Source organism: Zingiber officinale, chromosome 1A (genome assembly GCF_018446385.1).
Source record: "Zingiber officinale cultivar Zhangliang chromosome 1A, Zo_v1.1, whole genome shotgun sequence".
Taxonomy (NCBI): Eukaryota; Viridiplantae; Streptophyta; class Magnoliopsida; order Zingiberales; family Zingiberaceae; genus Zingiber; species Zingiber officinale.
In genome coordinates, this window is record NC_055987.1 from 25,584,409 (window position 1) to 25,608,911 (window position 24,503).

A 24,503-nucleotide genomic window follows, 5' to 3' on the forward strand; every position below is an offset into this window, starting at 1 on the left:
TTGGGTACATAGAAAACCTACAGAGGTTGGGATTCCCACTTGGCCAAGAGCTGGCCACTAACCTGATCTTGCAATCCTTGCCTGATAGCTATAGTCAATTTGTTCTAAATTACAACATGAACAAAATTGACAAGCCACTACCCGAGCTGCTTAGCATGTTAAGAACTACTGAACTCAACCTTAAGAAGGTTAAGCCAAACTCTATTCTGATGGTTCAGAAACACAAGGGCAAGGGCAAGCCCAAAGGTAAGGGAAAGTCTCAAGCCAAGGGTAAAGGCAAGTCACTAAAACCCAAAGGAGGGGTTGCCAAGGATGCTACCTGCTTCCACTGCGGTCAGACCGGGCACTGGAAGAGGAATTGCAAAGTGTACTTGGAAGATCTTAAGAAGAAGACAAGTGAGACTTCCACTTCAGGTATATATGTTATAGAAGTCAATCTATTTATTTCTTCATCATGGGTATTAGATACCAGATGTGCTTCTCACATTTGTACTAATGTGCAGGCGCTGAGAAATAGCAGGGCATTGACGAAGGGCGAGGTGGACCTACGAGTAGGCAATGGAGCACAGGTTGCTGCTGTTGCTGTAGGAACTTATTCTCTATCTCTGCCCTCTGGGCTTGTACTAGAATTAGATGATTGTTGTTATGTGCCTGCTTTAACTAAGAACATTATATCAGTTTCTTGTTTAGACAAGAAAGGCTTTTCATTTATAATAAAGAACAAATGTTGTTCAGTTTATTTAAATGATATGTTCTATTGTAGTGCACCTCTGATGAACGGACTCTACATTCTAGACCTTGAAAACCCTATCTATAACATAAGTACCAAGAGGTTCAAGTCAAATGACATGAACCAAACCTATATCTAGTACTGTCGCTTAGGTCATATAAATGACAATCGTTTATGCCAGCTCCATAAGGATGGTTTGCTGGACTCATTTGATTTTGAATCATATGAGACATGCGAGTCATGCCTACTGGGCAAGATGACCAAGACTCCCTTTAGTGGACACAGTGAGAGAGCGACTGACTTGTTAGGACTTATACATAGTGATGTATGTGGCCCTTTCAATGTCGCTGCCAGAGGTGGTTATAGGTACTTCATTACATTTACTGATGATTTCAATAGATATGGTTATGTGTATATGATGACACATAAGTCAGAATCCTTTGAAAAGTTCAAGGAATTCAAGAATAAAGTACAAAACCAGCTTGGCAAGAGTATTAAGATACTTCAATCAGATCGAGGTGGTGAATACCTTAGCCATGAGTTTCGTGACTATCTAGCTGAGTGTGGGATTCTATCTCAACTCACTCCTCCTGGAACACCACAGTGGAATGGTGTATCCGAAAGGAGGAATCGTACCTTATTAGATATGGTACGGTCTATGATGAGTCAAATAGCTCTTCCTATGTATCTTTGGGGCTATGCTCTAGACACAGCAGCCTTCATTCTCAACCGAGTTCCATCTAAGGCTGTAATAAAGACACCATATAGGATATGGACTGGGAGAGATGCTCATGTGTCTTTTATGAGGATTTGGGGTTGTGAGGCTTACGTTCGACGTCAAGTCTCAGACAAATTGGGACCCAAATCTGATAAGTGCTATTTTATTGGATATCCCAAGGATACAAAAGGATATTACTTCTACATTCTCAATCAACACAAGATAGTTGTGGCTAAGACTGGGGTATTTCTAAAAAGAGATTTTGTTTCTAGAAAAACTAGTGGGAGTACGTTCAATCTTGAAGAAGTTCAAGATGTGAACCATAGCACTGAAGCCTCGATGGAAGTTGAACTAGAACCACAAAGTGTTGTGGATGATATTGTTCCACAAGGAGTTGAGGAACAACAACTAGTTCATGTAGACCTACCTCTTCGTAGGTTTGATAGGGTACGTTGTCAGCCTGAGAGATATTCATTTCTCTTGTCTGACCATGATAATGTTGTGCTCATTGAGGATGAGCCTACCTCCTATCAGGAAGCTGTGATGAGACCAAATTCCGAGAAATGGCTAGAGGCCATGAGATCCAAGATGGAATCCATGTACACTAACCAAGTATGGACTTTGGTTGATCCACCTGAAGGGGTCAAACCCATTGGGTGTAAGTGGGTCTTTAAGAGAAAAATTGACATGGATGGACTTATTTATAAGGGTTTCTTGGTAGCTAAAGGTTTCAAGTAAATTCATGGTATTGACTATGATGAAACATTTTCTCCAGTAGCGATGTTTAAATCCATTCGAATCATGCTTGCTATTGCAGCGTACCATGATTATGAGATCGGGCAGATGGATGTCAAAACCACGTTTCTGAATGGAAACCTGCTCGAGGATGTGTACATGACACAACCTGAGGGTTTTGTAGATCCACAGCATACTAGCAGAGTATGCAAGCTGCATAGGTCCATTTATGGACTAAAGCAAGCTTCTCGGAGCTGGAATCTTCGATTTGATGATGCAATCAAATAGTTTGGTTTCATTAAGAATGAAGATGAACCTTGTGTCTACAAGAAGGTAGTTGGGAGCACAGTTGTCTTCCTTATATTGTATGAGGATGACATACTACTCATTAGGAAAGACATCCCTTTGCTGCAGTCTGTCAAGACTTGGCTAGGGACTTGTTTCTCAATGAAGGACTTAGGTGAAGCATCCCGCATTCTAGGCATACAGATCTATAGAGATAGATCTAAAAGATTGCATATAGATCTAAGTCAGAGTACATACATTGACAAGGTACTACTACGGTTTGCCATGCAGAACTCCAAGAAGGGATTTCTGCCGATGTCACATGGTGTGAGTCTTTCGAAGACTCAAGGTCCCTCTTCTAGAGAAGAGAGAGACTGCATGGATCAGATCCTTTATGTTTCAGCCATAGGATCTATCATGTACGTCATGCTATGTACTCATCCTCATGTCTCGTATGCTTTGAGCATGACGAGCAGATACCAGTCAGATCCAGGTGAAAGTCACTGGATAGCGGTCAAGAATATTCGTAAGTACTTAAGAAGGACTAAAGAATATTTTTTGATATATGGAGTAGCTAGCGAATAAGGGTTACGGATGCTAGCTTCCAAACTGACAGGATGATTATCGATCGGCAATCGGGTTTGTGTTTTGCATAAATGGTGGTGTTGTAGTCGAAGAGTTCAAAGCGTGACAGTCACCGATTCTACAAATGAGGTCGAGTATATTCTCGCATCAAAAAAAAGGAGCGCTTGGATCCGCAAGTTCATTACTGAACTTGGGGTGGTTCCTAGTATAGCTGATCCCATAGAGCTCTATTGTGACAACAATAGAGCAATAGCACAGGCTAAGGAACCTCGCTCACACCATCGGACCAAACACATACTACGGCGCTTTCATCTCATTCGAGAGATCATCGATAGAGGAGATGTGAAGATTTGCAGGGTACCCACTGAGGCTAACATCGAAGATCCCTTAACCAAGGTTTTGGCACAGAGAAAGCATGATGGTCACACTAGGTCATTAGGCCTTAGAGCCTATACTGATTGGCACTAGTGCTAGTGGGAGATTGTTAGTTAGAGCCCTAGAGCCAATCATTTGATGATTGTTGTATGGACTCATTGTATCATATTTCTTATGTATATAAAGGCATTTGTTTATGGTTATTATGCTTACTTGTATTAGTGCCAAATAACTAAGTATAATAGCGTCCTTAAGTAGAAGGTTCTTACCTATATCAATCGATTGGTTGAATCGATAGTGAGATGATATAGGGAACACTACTCTTAATCATTCCTAGTCAAGTATTAAAATTCAGGGACAATGTTAATGCGACGAGACTAGCATATAGGTCAACTCGATGACTTGATCTCACAAGTCATGGATATGGAGATATCAAGTTGACACATGGGTATGCATTGGAGAATGCATACTGAATGACCCGTCATGAGAAAGTATCATGGATCGTTATATGAGTGTCATATACTTTCTCATGTGGCTATTAGTATGACTATTAGTCCTTGGACCTGAAGTCACCATGGTTCCCTACATAAGGAGTTACATACTTTGGTTTCGTCAAACGTCACCCTTAACTGGATGGACTATAAAGGCGATTACTAGTATGTAACAAATTATGCGGAGGGATGTGAGTGATGTAGATGAAATATATCCCTCCTATATGACGGGAGTGACATCATTATTCTTGATAGAGTGAGACCACTAAGTGCATGACCATGCCCAAATGAGTCAATATGAGATGTTGAGCTCATTTGATTGAGTGAGTCTACGTGGGATTCAAGTTTTAGATTGATTAGAGGATGACACGGTCTATGCCTCACATTGATCAATCTAGATGTCAAGGATAGAAGGACACTTGTCATATATTGTGAGGGGTCACAATTAGTAGTCACAAGGTGATGTTGGATCTCAACATTCTTGTAACTTGGGTAGTAATGATGTGTTGCTAGATACCGCTCATTACTTATGCTTCTAAATGGGTTTAGGAGCATTGCCAACGTTACAAGAACCTATAGGGTCACACACAAAGGGCAATTAGATGGAGATTAGATTCATTTGATGTACCTAGAGGAGTAGGTTCATATGATGAACCAAATTGGATTAAGAGTAATCCAAAGTAAACTAATTGAGTTAGACTCAATTTGGTTTATGTGTTAAATGAGTCTAATTTAGACTTAGACTCATTGAGCCAATTTAATTCAATGAATAGAGATTCATTAAATTAAAATTGACTTGAACCAATGGTTAGATTTGATCAACCATGGGAGAGAAGTGGTCAAGTTTGACTTGACTTGAGAGGAAGATGAAAGGTCAAGTTTGACTTGACCATTGCCACCTCATTTGTGATTTGGCATTAAGTGGGCCAATGATGATGTTCCACATCATCAAGGTTGGCTTATGTGTGTGCCACATCATGAGGGAGATTAAGAGTTGTGACTCTTGATATCCCATGGAGGTATATAACCTCATTTCAATGTGGCCGGCCACTTTATGTCATTATGGGAGTTTCATTTTATGTGTGTAACCTCCTTCTTCTTCCTCTCTACCTTTCTTCTCTCCCTCTCCTCCACCATTGCTGATCCTCTAAAGTTGCTAGCACATCTTTAGAGGTTCTCTCCATCGATTTGTTCATATAGATACGCATAGAGGGTTGTACACTTGACAACCTTGAGATCCGGCAAACCTTGGACGAACGGGATACGCGAAGGGCTTCGCTACAAAGGTATAAGTCTATTCCTTGTAGATCTAGTGTAGATCTAGGCTAGAAAAGTTGTACACAAAGTTTTTAAGAAATTTTATAACTTCGCACGGATCCGATGGCATGGGATTCGGGGTTTCCTCAACGCAAAAGCGATTTTTGCGACCCGAAAATCCCAACACTATTATAGTTCTGCCTTATTATTTGGCGATATGACATGAGCCGAGCTGCCACCTTATCTCGCACTTCTTCTATTAGGTTGAGCTCCATAAGACGTCGGTCATCATTATCCTCATCATATAAATATATTGGATCATATTCCACACCCATCTCGATCGGGACTACTGCTTCACCACCATATACTAAATGAAAAGGAGTTATACATGATGATTCCTAGGGAATTGTACGATGTGCCCATAATACACTCGGTAGCTCATCCACCCTCCTACCCCTAAAGTGATCTAGCTTAGTTTTTAGTCCTCTAATAATTTCTCTGTTGGTTACCTCAACTTGCCCATTACTCTATGGATATTCCATAGAGGTGAAAGTTTGTGTAATGTCATATCCCAAACACCATTCTCAGATTCTTCTGCCTTGGAATTGCCTTCCATTATCAGAAACCGGCTTATATGGAATACCAAATTTGTAAATAATATATTGCCATAAGAACTTAATTACTGTTTGTTCAGTAATCTTGGCCAATGGTTCAACTTCCACCCATTTGGAGAAGTAGTACACAATCACTAATAAAAATCTTCTCTGAGTCGGTGCTATAGGAAATGATCCTACTATATCCATAACCCATTGATCAAAAGGACATGATACTGATGTTTTTAACAAGATAAACATGTTCTCACAAGTTGGACAGCATCTGTTTGCAAAGTGGACTAAAAATATCCTGCTAATAATATTTTTCTAGCAAGAGACCAACCTCCTATATGATTACCACAGAGCCTCAATGTTCTTCTTGTAAGATATATTGCATGTCATCGGGTCCTATACACTTAAGTAAAGGACAAGAGAAAGCCCTTTTATAAAGATGATCCTTAATCATAGTAAACCGTCCAACTCTTTTCTTGAGTATACGCACTTGCTCTCCATCAGTGGGTAGAATGTCCTGTTGCAAGAATAGAATGATTGGTATCCTCCAATCACCTTGTATCTCTAGAATAGCCCATCGTTCAATACAAGCCACCAATAATGTTTGTTCTATAGACCTGTCCAAATTCCAAGTAATTATGGTAGAAGCCAATTTAGCTAACTCATCTACTACTTGATTATCTAAACGAGAAATTTTTTATATGACTACTTTTTGGAATTCGGCCTTCAACTTACTAAATGCCTCTGCATATAATCTGAGCCTTTCGTTATTGATCTCAAAATTATTAGACAACTGTTGTGCTACTAATTGAGAATCAAGATAGATTACAATCTGAGCGACCCCTATGTTACGAGCCGCAAGTGCACGGCTACGTCGTCGGTAATACAAAAGATATCGAACCCACAGGGAATGTTGATTAAGCACTAGATAACTTTTCACAGCAAGCTATCTAGACAATCGAAGGTTAATTGGAAAAGAGAGAGTGAAGAAAAGAGAGAATGTAAAGAGTAGAGAAAGAGAGAGAGTTGGATTTGGGGATGGATATATACTAGGATTTCGATTTCACTATGATGCTAGTTAATGACCCTATGCATTATTCATCTCCTTATCTCCATTCTTATGCACATGTAGAAAGTTACCAGCTCTCCCCTACAGTGGACAATCGATAGGGTAGTTAGATCAACACCCTTGCAATTAAATATAAATAATTCCTATGAAGTCCGTTAGCGGGATTTGCCTATCACTAGCGTCCCTCGATCATACAACATAGGAACACATGCACTACTTAATAAACATAGAGATGAGGATTATAATTGACTACAACTACCTACTTCCTTATAGAGAATTGCTTCTCCTTTCAAGTTGATACCCTAGATGTCCGTTAACGGGATCTACCTGCCATTAGCATCCCTCGGTCATACGATCTAGGGTATCCCTCTATAGGATCCATAATCAATCCACATCTACATGTTTGCACCATTCACACACTTCATCAAACACATAGAAGGCACAACACAAATAGAACATGACATAATACTTCATTGAATAAGGAAATATCCAAATACATAGTTCATACATCTACAATCACATTATAGCTACTTCCTACATCCTAGATCTAGAGATGTACTCCATAGCAAAGGAAATACAACCAAAGATGAAGAAAGAAGCAAACTACAACCCAATACAAAGAAGTAGAGAGGAGAGTGCTTATTCTTGAAGCGTGGCGTCCTTGGAGGTGTTCCCTTGCTCCGAAGGTGGACGGATCGACGAAGATGAGGATTCTAGGGTTCCCCCAAGAGGGAGAACCTTTCTTCAAGGAATGGGGGCAAGCCCCAAGTTAAAGATTCATGAAAAGGGGAGAAAAAACCCTTTTATAGCACTTGGCATAGCCCTTGCACGGGTCGTGACACGGTCGTGTGAATCCACACGGCCATGTGCTGCCTTGGCTCTGGTCTGATGGCATAGCCATATGGTCCACATGGTCATGTGATGCCTTGGCTCTAGTCTGATGGCATGGTCGTGTGGTCAACAGTGTCAAAGTCTTCTTCTTCTCTGGAACTTCCACACGGCTTGTGTGGATTGACACGACCTAACTCTACTTCTTCTCTGGAAATATGACACGGTCGTGTGGTCCACACAGCCAAAGGCTTCTTCTTCTCTGGGAATGTGACACGGTCGTGTGGTCCACATGGCCAAAGGCTTCTTCTTCTCTAGGAATGTGACACGGTCGTGTGGTCCACACGACCATGACTTGACCCTTGCATGACCCCTTACACGGATTTACATGGCTATGTCTCATTGAAACATCTTTTAGACCATCAATGTAGGGTTTTCTCTGGTCTAAATCTTCGGAAGAGTTGTATATCTTGAAGTTATCTACATTTTGATATAAAGAACAGCCTGTAACTCCAACTGAGAACAAAGTTATGGCTATTTTAGTTTTGGTCTGCAGTACTGAAAATTCCATACAGCCTCCACACGGCCGTGTGGATTCCACATGACCTCTACACAACCTCCACACGGCCTCCACACGGCCGTGTGCATTCCACATGGCCAGAACATAGAAAAATTTGATTTTTGCATGCTCGTGCGAGTTCCACACGACTCGGACACTTTAGAAGCTCTAAACTCCATTTAAGCATCGTTTTTGCTGCAAATCACGTCCTATCAATCAAAACAAGCAAAGAGTAGATCCCAGAATAAAAGGAGTAGAAATATGATATTATAATAAAATAGGGTGTAATAAACATAGATTATGCTAATGAAATATAAGTAGATGTGCGTTAAAGTATGCATAAAAGTGTATATAATCTACGCAAATCACCCTACATGTTGCACGGCCTACAATCCTGCTATTAGTGCCTCATATTTTGCTTCATTGTTAGTGGCTCTATAATTTAACTGAATGGATAGTTGCATTCAATCTTCCCTAAGTAATATAAGAAGAATTCCTATTCCGCTACCTTGTCAAGTGGAAGACCTATCAACATATATTTTCCAAGTTTCTTCCATCTCTGGATATTGCACTTTTGTTATAAAGTCGGTTAAAGCTTGACCTTTGATGGCCATTCAGGGCAGGTACTGTATATCATATTTGCTAAGTTCAATAGTCCATTTAATTAACCTTCCAGATGCCTCTGGATTAATAAGTACTCTACTCAATGTACTATTAGTTAATACTATAATTGAATCCGATAAAAAGTAAGGACGTAACCTCCAAGTAGCCAAGACCAATCCATAAGCCAACTTTTCTAGTGCAGTGTAGCGACACTCTGCTCCTTTTAATAAATGGCTCAAAAAGTATACAGGTTATTGCTCTCTTCTCTCTTGCCCCACTAATACTGAACCAATAGTATGTTCATTAGCTGATACATAAATCCACAAAGTTTCACCCACTATTGGTTTAGCTAATACAGGAAGAGTAGAGAGATAGTTTTTTAGCTCCTCAAATGCCTTGTTGCATTCCTCATCCCATTGGAATTTTGTCACTTGATGTAATATTTTGAAGAAGGGAAGAATTTGATCTATCGACCGAGAGATGAAATGAGATAAGGTAGTAATTCGGCTGGTTAGTCGTTGTGCCTCCTTCAAATTTCGTGGAGGGGTTATGTCTTGTAACGCCTAGAGTTTGTTGGGATTAGCCTTTATTCCTCGTTTAGTTACTATGTAACCTAGTAATTTCCCACTTTTAGCTCCAAACAAACATTTGTTAGGCTTGAGCTTTAGCCCATACTGCCTTAAAGTTCTGCAAGTTTCTTCTATGTCTGCACATAGATCTGTAGCTCGGAGGGACTTAATGAGAATATCATCCATATAAACTTCCATGTTCTACCCAATTTGCTCTTTAAAGATTTTGTTCATAAGTCTCTCATATATAGCTCCTGCATTTTTTAATTCAAAAGGCATAACATTATAATAGTAAGTGCCTTCAGCAGTTAAAAAGCTAATCTTTTCTTGATCCTCCTTGGCGAGCGGAACTTGATGATATCCCTGATAGGCATCTAGCATACATATGAATTCACAACCAACAGTAGAATCTACCACTTGATTAATATGAGGAAATGGATAATAATCTTTTGGGGAAGCTTTGTTAAGATTTCTGAAGTCAATGCATACTCTTCATTTGTTTCTAGGTTTAGAGACCAGGACAATGTTAGCCAGCCAGCTCGGGAATTACACTTCCCGGATATATCCCGCCTCTAATAGTTTATCCACCTCTTCTTTAATGATTTTGTTTTGATTAGCTCTAAAATCTCTCTTCCTTTGCTTGACCAAGCGAGCATCAGGTTAGACATGCAACACATGTTCTATGACCGAAGGAGACATATGCCTGTTACTTCTTTGGGTGTCCAGGCAAACACATCATTGTTGCTCGTCAAGCAACTCACTAGCTCTGCCTTGAGATCGGGAGTTGGGTCGGCAACTATGTGTGTGATGGCTTCTGGCTGACCGAGTTAAATTTGCACTTCCTCCTTCTCTTCATACACTAGGATGGGTGGCTTCTCTTAAATGGTGTTGACCTCCATCCTTTGAATTTTTTAAGCGACATTAGCTTCTGTCTTTACTACCTCCACATAACATTTGCGGACCACCAATTGATCACCTTTAACCTCCCCCACTTGATCATCCACAAGAAATTTTATCTTCTGGAAAAAAGTTGAAACGACCATCCGAAATTCATTCAGGGTCAATCAACCCAAAATGACGTTATATGTTAATGGTGCATTAACAACCATAAAGATCGATCAACGTGTCCTCATTAGTGGTTCCTCCCCTAGAGATATAACTAATTTGATTTGGCCGAGCAATTAGACTTCATTGTCTGTAAATCCATACAAAGGAGTTGACATGGGTTGGAGCTCACTCGGGTCAATCTACAACTGATCAAAAGATTGCTTGAAAATGATATTGACAGAGCTACCTATGTCAATGAAAGTATGAGAAATATTATAATTGGCTATCACAGCCTTAATTATCAATACATCATCATAGGGTACTTCTACCTCCTCTATATCTTTGGGTCCAAGGCTTATCTCTAGCCTGGCTGCTCATTCGGCACTACATCCGATCTCATGGATGACCAAACGCCGAGCATCTGACTTTCTTGCTCGGTTGGAGTCACCATCATTGGACCCCCCCCAGCTATTATGTTAATATTATCTTGAGCGGTATTGTTGCGATTTTCTTCTTGTTGGGCAAAGGATTGTTCTGGTTGTGCCCGAGCAGACCCATAAAATTGCTCAACCGAGAGTTGTACAGTTCCCAGCTATGGCTCAGTCGCTCGATATTCAATCTTAAGTGGACTATTTTGTCATCGATATAGTCGACGATTTGGGGCTGGGGAATGCCAATGATATCTAGGATTACCTTCTCGCTAATTTCACAAAGTGTAACATTCCTCTGTGTTATGAGTAGTTGTTTGATGATAGGTACACCACTTTTGTGGAGACTCTCGAGGAACCCCCTTATGTTGTATGGCTTGAGGCCATGGTTCTGTATGCCGATATTGAGGACTTGCATGAGGTTCTTTAGGCGGAGAAGCAGATGCTGTAGGGAGCTTAGTGTTAGGATGTATACTAAAAGCCTAGCTTTTTGTATGAATATTTATTTTGAAATGAAAATCACATTGGTCAAATGTATACATTTAGTAAAATGTAGTTGTCCATTTAATTTATATTGTAGATAACATGGCATGCGGTGTCACACAGAAGATCATGTTATCAGTTCTTATAAATTATAAATAGTAGCTCACAACCAAGATGGATTGGGACAAACCATTGGAATGGTTGTAGTGTAATTTGATATTAGTTTATCTTGACTATAAAATTACACTAGTATACTATGTATGTATTGAGTAGGACCATTTGAGGTTGTTCTTTTTATACTGACTGCATAAAAGAATATAACCTCTGTTATTATGGATGTGTGTGCTCTTAATCTTGATATAATAACAAGCACATATACTTAGTATTTATTTCTTTAATTTATCAATGAGTGAGATTTATTTCGTTAAATAAATAGACCCGATAAGTTGGGAAATAATATTATTTATATGGTGTATTGTTGATTACAGAAGGAAATTGTATCCTTTTTATCTAGGTTGATGATGTCCCCTTGAGGATCTCATAAGGATTGTCATGTAAACTCTACAGGTGGACTTAGTCTGACATGACAATAAAGTTGAGTGGTACTACCCTTGGAGCTAGATATTAATTAAGTGAGTTATCAGTAACTCATTTAAATAATGGGCATTCGATATCTTAAACACAGGGAGATTAATGCACTCATGATAAGAAGGAGTCCAAAATGTAATATGGGATTGGTACGGTTGTTCAATAATAACTCTTTAGTGGTATGAGTTATTATTGATGAACTTGAGTTGGGTGTTCGGGTCGAACACAGGAGGCTCAAGCTCATCAGGAGACCAAAATCAATTCCTCCTCTAGGTCCCTATTGTAGCCTCTATAAAGCCTTGCATTCACCCATTTTGATTATTCTTCCTACCCAAGAAAGGGGTCGGCCACATCCTTTCTTTGTGCCCAAGCAAGGGGTCAGCCAAGCCTTGCTTGGTGTCCAAGCAAGGGGTCGGTCGTACCACATAGGAGAAGAGAAAGAGGAAGTTTTTATTAAAACAAAACTTTGTTAAAATCTTTCCTTTTATAGCTTTCTACAATGGATTAAAAGAGAGATTTTAATTTTGTTAAAATATTTCCATTTTGTAGTTATCTACAATGGTTAAAAGAGAAATTTTAATTTTGTTAAAATCTTTCCTTTTTTGTAGTTATCTACAATGGTTAAAAGAGAGATTTTAATTTTATTAAAATCTTTCTTTTTTTGTGGTTATCTACAATGTGTAAAAGAGAGATTTTAATTTTATTAAAATCTTTCTTTTTTTGTAGTTATCTACAATGGTTAAAAGATATATTTTAATTTTATTAAAATCTTTCATTTTTTGTAGTTATCTACAATGGTTAAAAGAGATATTTTAATTTTATTAAAATCTTTCCTTTTTGTAACCAACCATTATAGGAATAAAAGGAAGATTTTGTTTAAAACAAATTTTGTTATAATATTTCCTTTTATAGCTATTCACAATGGTTTAAAAGAAAGATTTTAATTTTGTTAAAATTTTTCCTTTTTTGTAACCATCTACAATAGCAAATAAAAAGGAAATTTTATTAAAACTTTCCTTATTTTCCGCTAGCAAAGAATATAAAAGAGGAGGAGGGGTGTTCTCTAATTAGATAACCCTAAGCTCTCTCTCTTTATTCTTTAGGTGGTCGGCCCTCTTCTTCTCCCTTTCTCTCTTGAGGCCGGCGGCATCTATTCCTATTCTTCCTCCCTTTCTTCCCTCTAGGGCCGGCACCCCATCTTCTCTTGGTGGCTAAAGTTTGGAGAAGAAGAAGAAGAGAAGAAGGAGCACATAGGTGGTCGGTTGCTTGGTGGAGAAGAAGAAGTAGAAGGAGGTCTCTTCACATTGTATTCTCTTGGTGGCCGAAGCTAGGAAGCAAAGAAAGGTTTGAGTGGATTTCATCTTGGTAGATCGTCGCCCACACGACATCCAAGAAGAGGAGAGGAATACAGCAGAAGATCAAGAGGTCTTTAAGTTACAAAGAAAGGTATAACTAATTATTTGTTTCTGTTGCATAATTAGTTTGTGTTCTTTGTATGGATCCTGAAATACCAACACAAGAGGCTAGCGATTTTGTGTTTTCATTTTTGTTCTTCGATTTTGTGTTTCGATCTTGTGCTTTGATTGAGGTCTCTGTAGTTAAACCCAAGGTTATTGTGAGAAGTTTAAATATTCAATTTCTTTGAAAGGCTTTGTCTAGAAAGTGGTGGATGATCCCATAACCAAAAAGGCCTAGTGCCTCGCCAATGACCTGGAAGTCAATCCTTGAAATAGATATTAATCAACTTCTGTAATATGATTTAACTTCTGAAGAGCACAAGGGTTGAACTTAGAGTAAAAATGTTAAGTTTCGTTTCCAATCCAAGTTTAACTTTGAAGAACGAACTTGGAGTAAAAATGTTAAGTTTTGTTTCCAATCCAAGTTTAACTTCTGAAGAGCACATGGGTTGCTAAGAAAAGTTCTGTGCTTGTACAAATTTTTGTACAGGGGAAACAGAACGGTATTTCAAGTAGCACCCAACAATTGGTATCAGAGCTAGTTTTCTACCTCTGTGTGTTTAGTTTTCAATTAAATTATGCATGGTTCATACATAAACTTAGGCAGGATAATAGTAGGATGTGCAAATAGATTAACTCTGTGGTTACAGACATCCTAGTTCCAACTATTATGGCCCTATTGTGTTTGTGTGTGATTGCCCTCGGGCATGTCGAGGGCATTTTATGTGTGTGCATGATTGTAATTATTAAATACAGCAGGAGTTGTATTAGTTTTAGGATTTTACATTCTGTTCGATCTAGATTGCATGTACATTCCCTTGTGGAATATAGGATCAATAAATGTAAAATTTTATTTTCATCGCGGATCGTATCCTTGCGAGACGTGGTGCTATTTAAGGACCAGAGGCACAGTGGAAAAGGAAGCAAGATAGACGCGACGACATGACCCATTGGCGGCGACTAGGGTTGGTGGCACACGGAAGACAGCTATGTCTAATGCCATAATAGTTGGAAAATTATTTTTCATATTTATTGCCTTTTATGCTGATGTGTTGTGTGTCTGTGCATGTTAAAATTCCTCGTTTTAAATAACTAAGTGGGAGAGGAATTATTTAAATTTCATGATCTCCATTACTGGTTTGTAAGTATGCATTCAAACTTGCGCGTTGGCTCTGAGTGTCTTCCTCCACATCGGATGAGTTTGTTTGCGGATCACTAGATCAAACTTCCTTTATGGATGATTATAGAAAATTATTTAGGTTTGTGTGATCTTCTCCAACTGAAGGGGCACAATCCTATTTAATGGACTACGTATCAAGTAATGGTATACACTTAGGCGCATTTAATAGTATCCTCCCCATCGGAGTCACTGCTATTATTTGTGTAACCGAAGAAAAACTAACTATTAATTTTATTTGTCATAAAGTTAGGTTGACAAGATAATAAAATTAATGGGTAAAACCCCCTCTTACAAATGTTTGAATTGTATACGTCCACACTAATGTGGCATACAAAATTCACGGTATTCTGAGGTGTTGGTGAATTTAAATGATATTGTTTGAGGAATCCTTATTATTTTAAATTCTAAAGTTTTGACCAAATATTTTGTGATTCTTAGGATTTCAAATGGCTTTCAATCCTCATGTTGTTATATTGAAAGAGAACAAACTTATTGGTCCTAATTATATTGATTGAAAGCGAAACTTGGACATTATCTTAGCTGCTAAAGGCTACAAGTTCGTACTTTTTGAGATCTGTCCAAGCTTGCCTAATAGTGATTCTAGTGAAGAGGAGATTAAGTGTCATAAGAAATGGGTCAGGGCAGATGAGATGGCATGGTGTTACATTTTGGCTTCTATGTCAAATTTACTGCAACATCAACATCAGGCTATGCCTACCGCTTATGACATGTTGCGCAATCTCAAGGAACTCTTCGGACACCAGAATCGGGTTGCTAGGTAGGAGACTATGAGAAACTTGATGACGACCATCATGACTGAGGGAACACTCGTAAGGGATCATATCATCAAAATGATGGCTCTTTTGAATAAGATGGAAGTCCTTGGAGCAGAAATCGATGTGGAAACCTAGGTCGATATCATTCTCCAAACGCTGCCTAAAAGTTTTGAGCAGTTATGCCTGAACTATAACATGAATAAAAGGGTTTATTCATTGGCAGAACTTCTGACAGAACATCAAGCAACAGAAGGGCTATTTTGTCAAAGTTCTCAAATTCACATTGCTGAAAACATTTTTGCTTGTAAACCAAAAGGGAGAAAGAAGAAAAAGAAACAAGTTAGTTCAACAAATTAATCTCTAGGAACTAGGCCGCATGCAGGTGTGAAGAAGCCGAAGGGCAAGTGCTTCACATGCAAGCAGTCTAGACATTAGAAAGTGGACTGTCCTAGCAAAAACAAGAACAATAAAGGTATATCTTATTCTCTAGTAGTTGAAACATGTTTAGTGGTGTTATCTACCGGTACTTGGTGTGTAGATACGGGAGCCACTGATCATGTCTGCAATTCATTGCAGGGGTTCCAGGAAACTCAACGACTACATAAAGGGGAGATTACCATCAACATGGGCAATACTATAAAAGTGGTGGTTGTTGCAGTGGGAGATGTTTATTTATCTTTTGATAGGAATAAAACATTGATTTTGAGTAATTGTCTTTATGTACCAAGTTTTAGAAAGAACTTGATTTCAGTTTCTAAATTGTTTAAAGATGGATATTATATTTCTTTTGATGACAAAATGGTTGTCAATAAAAATAGAGAGATTATCTGTTTTGGTACATTAGTTGACAATTTGTATACTCTAAATCCAATAACTCCCACGGTACAACAATAGGAAATTTAAAAGAAAGATATTTTAATCTTTCCTTTTAGAATTATCAAATTCATTTTTAGGATATGCTCTGGAAATGACAGTGTACATTCTAAACTGGGTACCTTCTAAGTCAGTACCCTCTACTCCCACAGAATTGTGGAATGGGTGTAAGCCTAGTCTGAAACATATTCGGATTTGGAGTAGTCTGGTACATGTGCTGAAGGGAGACACTTATAAGTTGGAATCACGAACAGAAGTTAGCTTGTGGGTTATCCTAAAGGAACGAAACGAGGTTTATTTTATAGTCCTAAAGATCAGAAGGTCATTGTTAACACCAATGCCCGATTTTTAGAAGAAGACTATGTAATGAACCACAAGCCCATGAGTAAAATTGTTCTTGAAGAAATAAGAGAAGACACATCTACTTTAGTACTAATGGTACAAGATGAGATACCACAAGAAACTGCAACACGTGATGCACAATTACAAGTAGTGTCTCGTCGTAGTGGGAGGGTTATTAGGCAACCTGATAGATTCATGTTTTTGGGAGATCCCTAGTGAACATGAACTTGATCCCTGGACATATGATGAAGAACTCCAAGATAAAGATGCAGCATCGGTCTATCTATGGACTGAAGCAAGCTTCAAGATCTTGGTACATCCGGTTTAATCTTATGGATTTATTCAGTGTTTAGATGAGTCTTGTGTATACAAGAATAGTGACGGAAACATGGTGATATTTCTTGTACTATACCTAGATGACATTTTATTCATTGGCAACAATGTCAAAGTGTTGTCAGATGTAAGGGTTAGGTTGTCCAAGCAGTTTGATATGAAGGATTTGGGAGAATGTGGACATATTCTTGGGATCAAAGTAATAAGGGATCGCAAGAAAAGAATGTTGTTCTTATCCCAAGCTTCATACATCAATACTATTCTAGCTCGTTTTAGCATGCAAAACTCCAAGAAAGATTTTCTACATGGAGTATCTTTATCTAAAGAGATGTGTCCTAAAACATCAAAGGAGATATAGGACATGAAGGCAGTTCATTATGCTTAGGCTGTAGAAAGCCTAATGTATACAATGCTATGTGTGAGACCGGATAATTGTTTTGTCGTGGGCATGGGTAGCAGATATCAAAGTAATCCAGGATGGGGACATTGGACTGTCGTAAAGCATATATTAAAGTACATGAGAATGACTAGGGATTATATGCTGGTTTACTAGGCAGATGATTTGCTCCCTGTGGGTTACACGGATTCTGACTTCCAATCAGATAGGGACAATAGTAAGTTGACCTCAGGGTATGTGTTTACTTTGTGAGGTGGAGCCATAGCATGGAGGAGTGTTAAGCAGAAATACGTTTCGAACTCCACCATAAAAGTTGAGTATATGGCAGCCTCTGAGGCAACCAAAGAAACTATATGGCTCAGAAACTTCTTGATGGACTTAGATGTGATTACTAGTTTATCCAAAATTATCATAATTGTGATAATAGTGGTGCAGTAGCAAACTCGATGGAACCACGAGCCCATAAGGCAAGTAAACACATTGAGCGCAAGTACCACCTAATACGAGACATCGTAAAATGAGGAGAAGTTGTTGTCGCCAAGATTACATCAGCAGATAACCTGGATCCTTTCACTTAGGTCCTTCAGGCGAGAGCTTTTGATGGGCATGTTAAGGGGATGGGAATCAGATGTATGGCAGCATATATGGCAGCATAATCTTTTAGTATAAGTGGAAGATTGTTAGGATGTATACTAAAAGCCTAGCTTTTTGTATGAACATTTATTTTGAAATGAGAATTGTTGGTGCAATCAACCTAGGTTTTGATCGGTACGATCATAGTTTTGATGTGTGTGTCAAAGAGTTTAAGTTAGGTTCATCCTTGTATTTGATATGTGTATTTGAGTTGTGCAGGTTCGCAAGATACACATGCGACTCAGGTTGATGGCTTCGGGTCTGGTGAAGGATGATGCATCCGAGGGACCGTGGACAAGGCAGCAAGGACAAAGGTTGAGGGAAGCAATTTCGAGGCATACGCGAAGGATGGCATTGGGGACAAGCCGCAGGCTTGAATGCATCCGAGGGACGAGAGCCAAAGAAAGTATGCTTGAAGGTTCTGGTAAAGCTGCAAAGGAAGCGTCAAAAGAGTCATAAGGGTGAGGGTACGAGTACACGAGAGATTGTACTCAGAGTAAAAACATAAATTCTAGGGTTTTGGCAGTCGACTGGTGCAGTCGACTGCGCAGTCGACTGGGCGCGAACAGAATGGTTCTTATCGTTCGGTCGGTGTAGATCAGTCGACTGCAAGTTTTAGCAGTCGACTGCACCAGTCGACTGCTAGTTTTAGCAGTCGACTGGTATATGACCGTTGGTGCTGGAAAGTAGCCGTTGGCTACCTCCAACGGTAACACCAGTCGACTGCATGTTTTAGCAGTCGACTGGTGCCGAGATGAGTTGATATGATGATCAACTCTCTCCTCTTATTTAAGGGAAGCTTTGGGGCTTGAAGGAGGTTACTCATGCTTATTGAATAACTCCTTGTCATTGCCCAAAAGCTTCCAAGCCTACTCTCTTCCTCCTAAACCTAAGTTCATCATTGTAAAGAGGAAGAGATCCTTTGTGAGAGGTTTGCTCCACCGAGAAGGAGAAAGCTCTAGCCGGAGATTGCCGGGGACTGATCCACCGAAGGATCAAGGGCTCGTCCACCTCAAGGACACGCCGTGGAGTAGGAGCAAGCAATCTCCGAACCACGTAAAAGAATCGTGTTAGCGTTTGTGTTCTTACTCATTGCTTTCTTGTTTTAGTTTCATTTCCGCTTGCGCAAACTAACCGTGTAGAGAAGAAATCAAAGTTTGGGGTGACCTAGCTATCCAACCCCCCCTTCTAGCCGGCCACCGATCTCCTACAATTGGTATCAGAGCAAGGACGCTCTTCAACGGACTAATCACCAAGAAGAACATCATCAATGGCCGGCTCAAACATTCATCCACCCAAATTCGAAGGGGACTTCTCTTGGTGGAAGAAGAGAATGGAGGTATTCTTCGAAACCGATTTTGATATTATGTTAATCATGGAAAATGGTTTCGAAGTGCCTAGGGATCAAGACAATAAGATACTTGAGAAAACAAGGTGGAGCAAGAAGCAAAGAGAAGAACATTTAGCGAATTCAAAAGTCATCCATCATCTACTAAATGTCCTTCCCCAACAAGAAGTAACAAGGGTGGGAACCTACTCAAGCGCCAAGGAGTTATGGGAAAAGCTAGTGGAGCTTCATGAAGGCACATCGGAGGGTAAGTTGGCAAGAAGAGACCTTCTCCGAACTCAACTCAATAATGTAAAGCTTGAGAAGGGAGATAAGGTATCTACACTTCATGCTAAAATTAAAGAAATTTTAAGTGGACTAACAAGTGTAGGTGAGAAGCTCTCCAACCGAGACATCATAATGAAAGCCATCAATGCTTTCCCAAGAAACTCGACATGGAGCTCCATTGTAGATTCATTCTACATTTCAAAGGATCTAGAGAAAAGCTCTCTAGATGAATTCTTCTCAACAATGGAGCTTCACGAAACAAGGGTTGAAGGATTAGAAGGAGAAGGAAATAGATCAAGAGGAGTAGCCCTTGTGGCAAACAAGGGAAAGGGTAAGAAGAAAAAGTCTTCATCCCCACCATCCTCCGACTCCGAAGAATCAAGTGCCTCAATGGATAGTGATCAAGAGGCATATATGGTAAGAAAAATGAGAAAAGCATTTAAATCTTTTTCTTCTAACAAATCACATGCTAGGAGAAGTTCAAGGGGCAAGAGTAGAAGAAGAAAGATCAAATGCTACAATTGTCAAGGAGAGGGACATATGAGAGATGATTGCCCTCTCTTGAAGAAGAAGGAAGGGAAGAAGAAGGAGGAGAAGAAGACAAAAGAAAAGGGGAAGAAGGCTCAAAACCTAAAAGCAACATGGGATGATCCTTCATCATCATCGGAGGAAGAAGAGCACCATGTAGTAAATTTTGCTTTAATGGGAATTGATGATGTAGCCTCCACCTCATCCGAGCAAGAAGAAGGAAGGAGCTCAAGCGAAGATGAAGAGGGGAGCTCAAGTGAAGGGGGAGGTCAAACTTCGGATTCGGACTTCTCGGTAAGTGAGGTACATAATCTTCCTCCCCATGTCTTAATTAAAATTATTTCAAGCACAAATGATGATTTGTTTAAGGTAAAAAGAAAGAACAAATCTTTGAGAAATGAAATTTGCATGCTTAAAGAAAAATTAGAATCCATGCCTATTAGGGATGATGATTTGCATGCTTCCTCTACAAGTTCAAATGATTTATGTTTAGAAGAGGAAAATAGGAAATTAAGGGAAAAGGTAGAATACCTCACCATAGCCCTTAGAAAATTTGAAATTGGCTCAAATACCTTAAACATGATTATTGGAAGCCAAAGGGCAAGTTTTAAGAAAAATGGACTAGGATACAATGAACCCAATAATGAAAAGACTTATCATTGTCTACTTGCTAGGGGGAAATCAAAGACAAAGACCATAGATAGGAAATGGATCCCTAAGGAGTACTTGGTCAACCCAATTAGAGAGAACTTCTATTGGGTGCCAAAATCAATCCTCAAGGGTTAGAGGATTTTAGGTTTAGTCAACCAATGAAATCATAGTTCAAATCCTTGAAAAATGGTTGACTTGAGACCTTAAGGGGGAGCACTTAGCCTTGATAGAAATTCATGATCAATAGGGCTAAGTAGAGGTTACCTTTATCTCACAATGACTTGAATTATATTCTAACCATAAATGTGAGATACTAGGATGATACAAATAATTCACTTATGCTTATTGCATTTTGATGAGTTATGAAATGTATCAATTTTTAGTGATCATAGACCAACTATGGGGAAAGCAAATGTTTAATTAATGGACATCTTGCCCATAGATCATAGTTGGACATTTCAAATGTTTTGAAAACAATTCTATGATTTATTTACTGTGGTTTAGCTATTTTGAAACATATGATTGCAAAACAAGGTTTCAAATTGATACAAACTTGATTGATTTTTAAAGTGTTTGAGTTTTTATCAAAACTTCAAAAATATGATGAATTTTCATGAAAACATATTTTTCCTTGTTAAAGAACATTATAAGAAATATGTGTTCAAAATTTCATGATTTTTCGAATTTTCTAGAATTTTCTATGCATTTCTGAAGTTGGCTGTAAAATGCTGAAATTCGGGTTGGTTTGTGCCAGTCGACTGCGACAGATAGCAGTCGACTGGTAGCTGTTTTCCAGCACTTTCAAGAGCTGGTTTTGGGTACTTTTAAGTCCACATTGATACCATAGTATGTATACATGTTTGGTACAATTTTTGATGGTGTCAAAGGGGGAGAAATGCAAAGGTTTAAGTTAAAAACCTAACTATGTGCAAAACTTGAAAATTATGGTTGAGAGCATATGTTAAGGGGGAGCTTGGGTATTATGCTTCATGTTTACATATTGCTTCTAATTTTCATGTTGATATTTATGCCTAACTTAAACATATTGCCACACATCAAAAAGGGGGAGATTGTTGGTGCAATCAACCTAGGTTTTGATCGGTACGATCATAGTTTTGATGTGTGTGTCAAAGAGTTTAAGTTAGGTTCATCCTTGTATTTGATATGTGTATTTGAGTTGTGCAGGTTTGCAAGATACACATGCGACTCAGGTTGATGGCTTCGGGTCCGGTGAAGGATGAAGCATCCGAGGGACCGTGGACAAGGCAGCGAGGACAAGGCCCGAGGGAAGCAATTTCGAGGCATACGCGAAGGATGGCATTGGGGACGAGCCGCAGGGTTGAATGCATCCGAGGGACAAGAGCCAAAGAAAGTATGCTTGAAGGTTCTGTTAAAGCAGCAAAGGAAGCGTCAAATGAGTCGTAAGGGTGAGGGTACGAGTGCACGAGAGATTGTACTCGGAGCAAAAGCATAAGTTTTAGGGTTTCTATGTTCAGACCTCGAGCTGTTCTTTTATAAGCCACGTTCGGTCGACTGAAAAGATGTTCGGTCGGTAGATCGATCTTTTTGGTCGACTGGTAATTGACCGTTGGCCAACCGTTGGTGCTGGAAAGTAGCCGTTGGCTACCTCCAACGGTAACACTAGTCGACTGCATGTTTTAGCAGTCGACTGGTGCCGAGATGAGTTGATATGATGATCAACTCTCTCCTCTTATTTAAGGGAAGCTTTGGGGCTTGAAGGAGGTTACTCATGCTTATTGAATAACTCCTTGTCATTGCCCAAAAGCTTCCAAGCCTACTCTCTTCCTCCTAAACCTAAGTTCATCATTGTAAAGAGGAAGAGATCCTTTGTGAGAGGTTTGCTCCACCGAGAAGGAGAAAGCTCTAGCCGGAGATTGCCGGGGACTGATCCACCGAAGGATCAAGGGCTCGTCCACCTCAAGGACACGCCGTGGAGTAGGAGCAAGCAATCTCCGAACCACGTAAAAGAATCGTGTTAGCGTTTGTGTTCTTACTCATTGCTTTCTTGTTTTAGTTTCATTTCCGCTTGCGCAAACTAACCGTGTAGAGAAGAAATCAAAGTTTGGGGTGACCTAGCTATCCAACCCCCCCCCTTCTAGCCGGCCACCGATCTCCTACAAGAATCACATTGGTCAAAGTCTGCATTTAGTAAAATGTAGTTGTCCATTTAATTTTTATTGTAGATAACATGGTGTGTGGTGTCACACAGAAGATCATGTTATCAGTTCCTTATAAATTGTAAATAGTATCTCACAACCAAGATGGATTGGGACAAACCATTGGAATGGTTGTAGTGTAATTTGGTATTAGTTTATCTTGACTATAAAATTACAATAGTATACTATGTGTGTATTGAGCAGGACCATTTGAGGTTGTTCTTTTTATACTGACTGCATAAAAGAACATAACCTTTGTTATTATGAATGTGCGTGCTCTTAATCCCGATATAATAACAAGCACATATACTTAGTATTTATTTCTTTAATTTATGAATGGGTTAGATTTATTTCGTTAAATCAATAGACCCGATAAGTTGGGAAATAATATTATTTATATGGTGTGTTGTTGATTATAGAAGAAAATTGTATCCTAGTTATCTAGGTTGATGATGTCCCCTTGAGGATCTCATAAGGATTGTCATGTAAACCCTGCAGGTAGACTTAGTCCGACATGATAATAAAGTTGAGTGGTACTACTCTTGGAGCTAGATGTTAATTAAGTGAGTTGTCAATACCTCATTTAAATAATGGGCATTCGATATCTTAAACACAGGGATATTAATGCACTCATGATAAGAAGGATCCCATAATGTAATATGGGATTGGTGCGGTAGTTCAATAATAACTGTTTAGTGATATGAGTTATTGTTGGGTTTTTCGGGCCGCGAAAATCGCTTTTTCGCGTCGCGAAAACCCCGAAACTCCCTAGCCAACGGATCCATGCGAAGAGTATATAACAAAATTTTACATGTACGAGTTTACTAACTAGATCTACTCTTAGATCTATATATTAAGAAAATTACCCTTGATGCGTGCCCTTTTCGAATCCCGCTCGTCCAAGGAAGTACCGGATCTCAAGATTGTCAACGTAGACAATCCTCTAGAAGTATCCACGCGAACAAGATGTGTTCTCTAACACACAAGGATGGAGAAGAGAACACCACAAGTGTGCTAGCACTTCTTGATGCTCTCGGATGGGATTGGAAGAAGAAGAAAAGAAAAGAAGAGAACACACTCCTCTAAAAAATCTCTATGTGACTTTCACTAACCTTTCTTCTTGGATTAGACTCACTCTCCTTTCTTCTCCCTTGCTTGAAACCCACGACCAAGAGAAGAGAAGGAGCAAAAAGAGAGCTTGAGGAAGAAGATGATGTGAATGTGAGTGAATGAAAAATTCATTCTCATTCAAAACCAAAAAGGTAACCCCCATTCTCATTAAATGTGGCCACTAAAGAGAATAGATTTGTAACCCCCATGAGGTGGCACACTTTGATGATGTGGCACATCATCATTAGTCCTCCTAATGCCAAATCACTAATGATGTGACAAATAGTCAAGTCAAACTTGACTCTTCCTCTTCCTCTCAAGTCAAGTCAAACTTGACTTAATCTCTCTCATGGTTGATCTAATCCAACCATTTAATTCAAGCCAATTTAATATAATGAATCTAATTCATTTAATTAAATTGATTCAATGAGTCATAATCTAAATTAGACTCATTGAACACATGAATCAACTTGAGT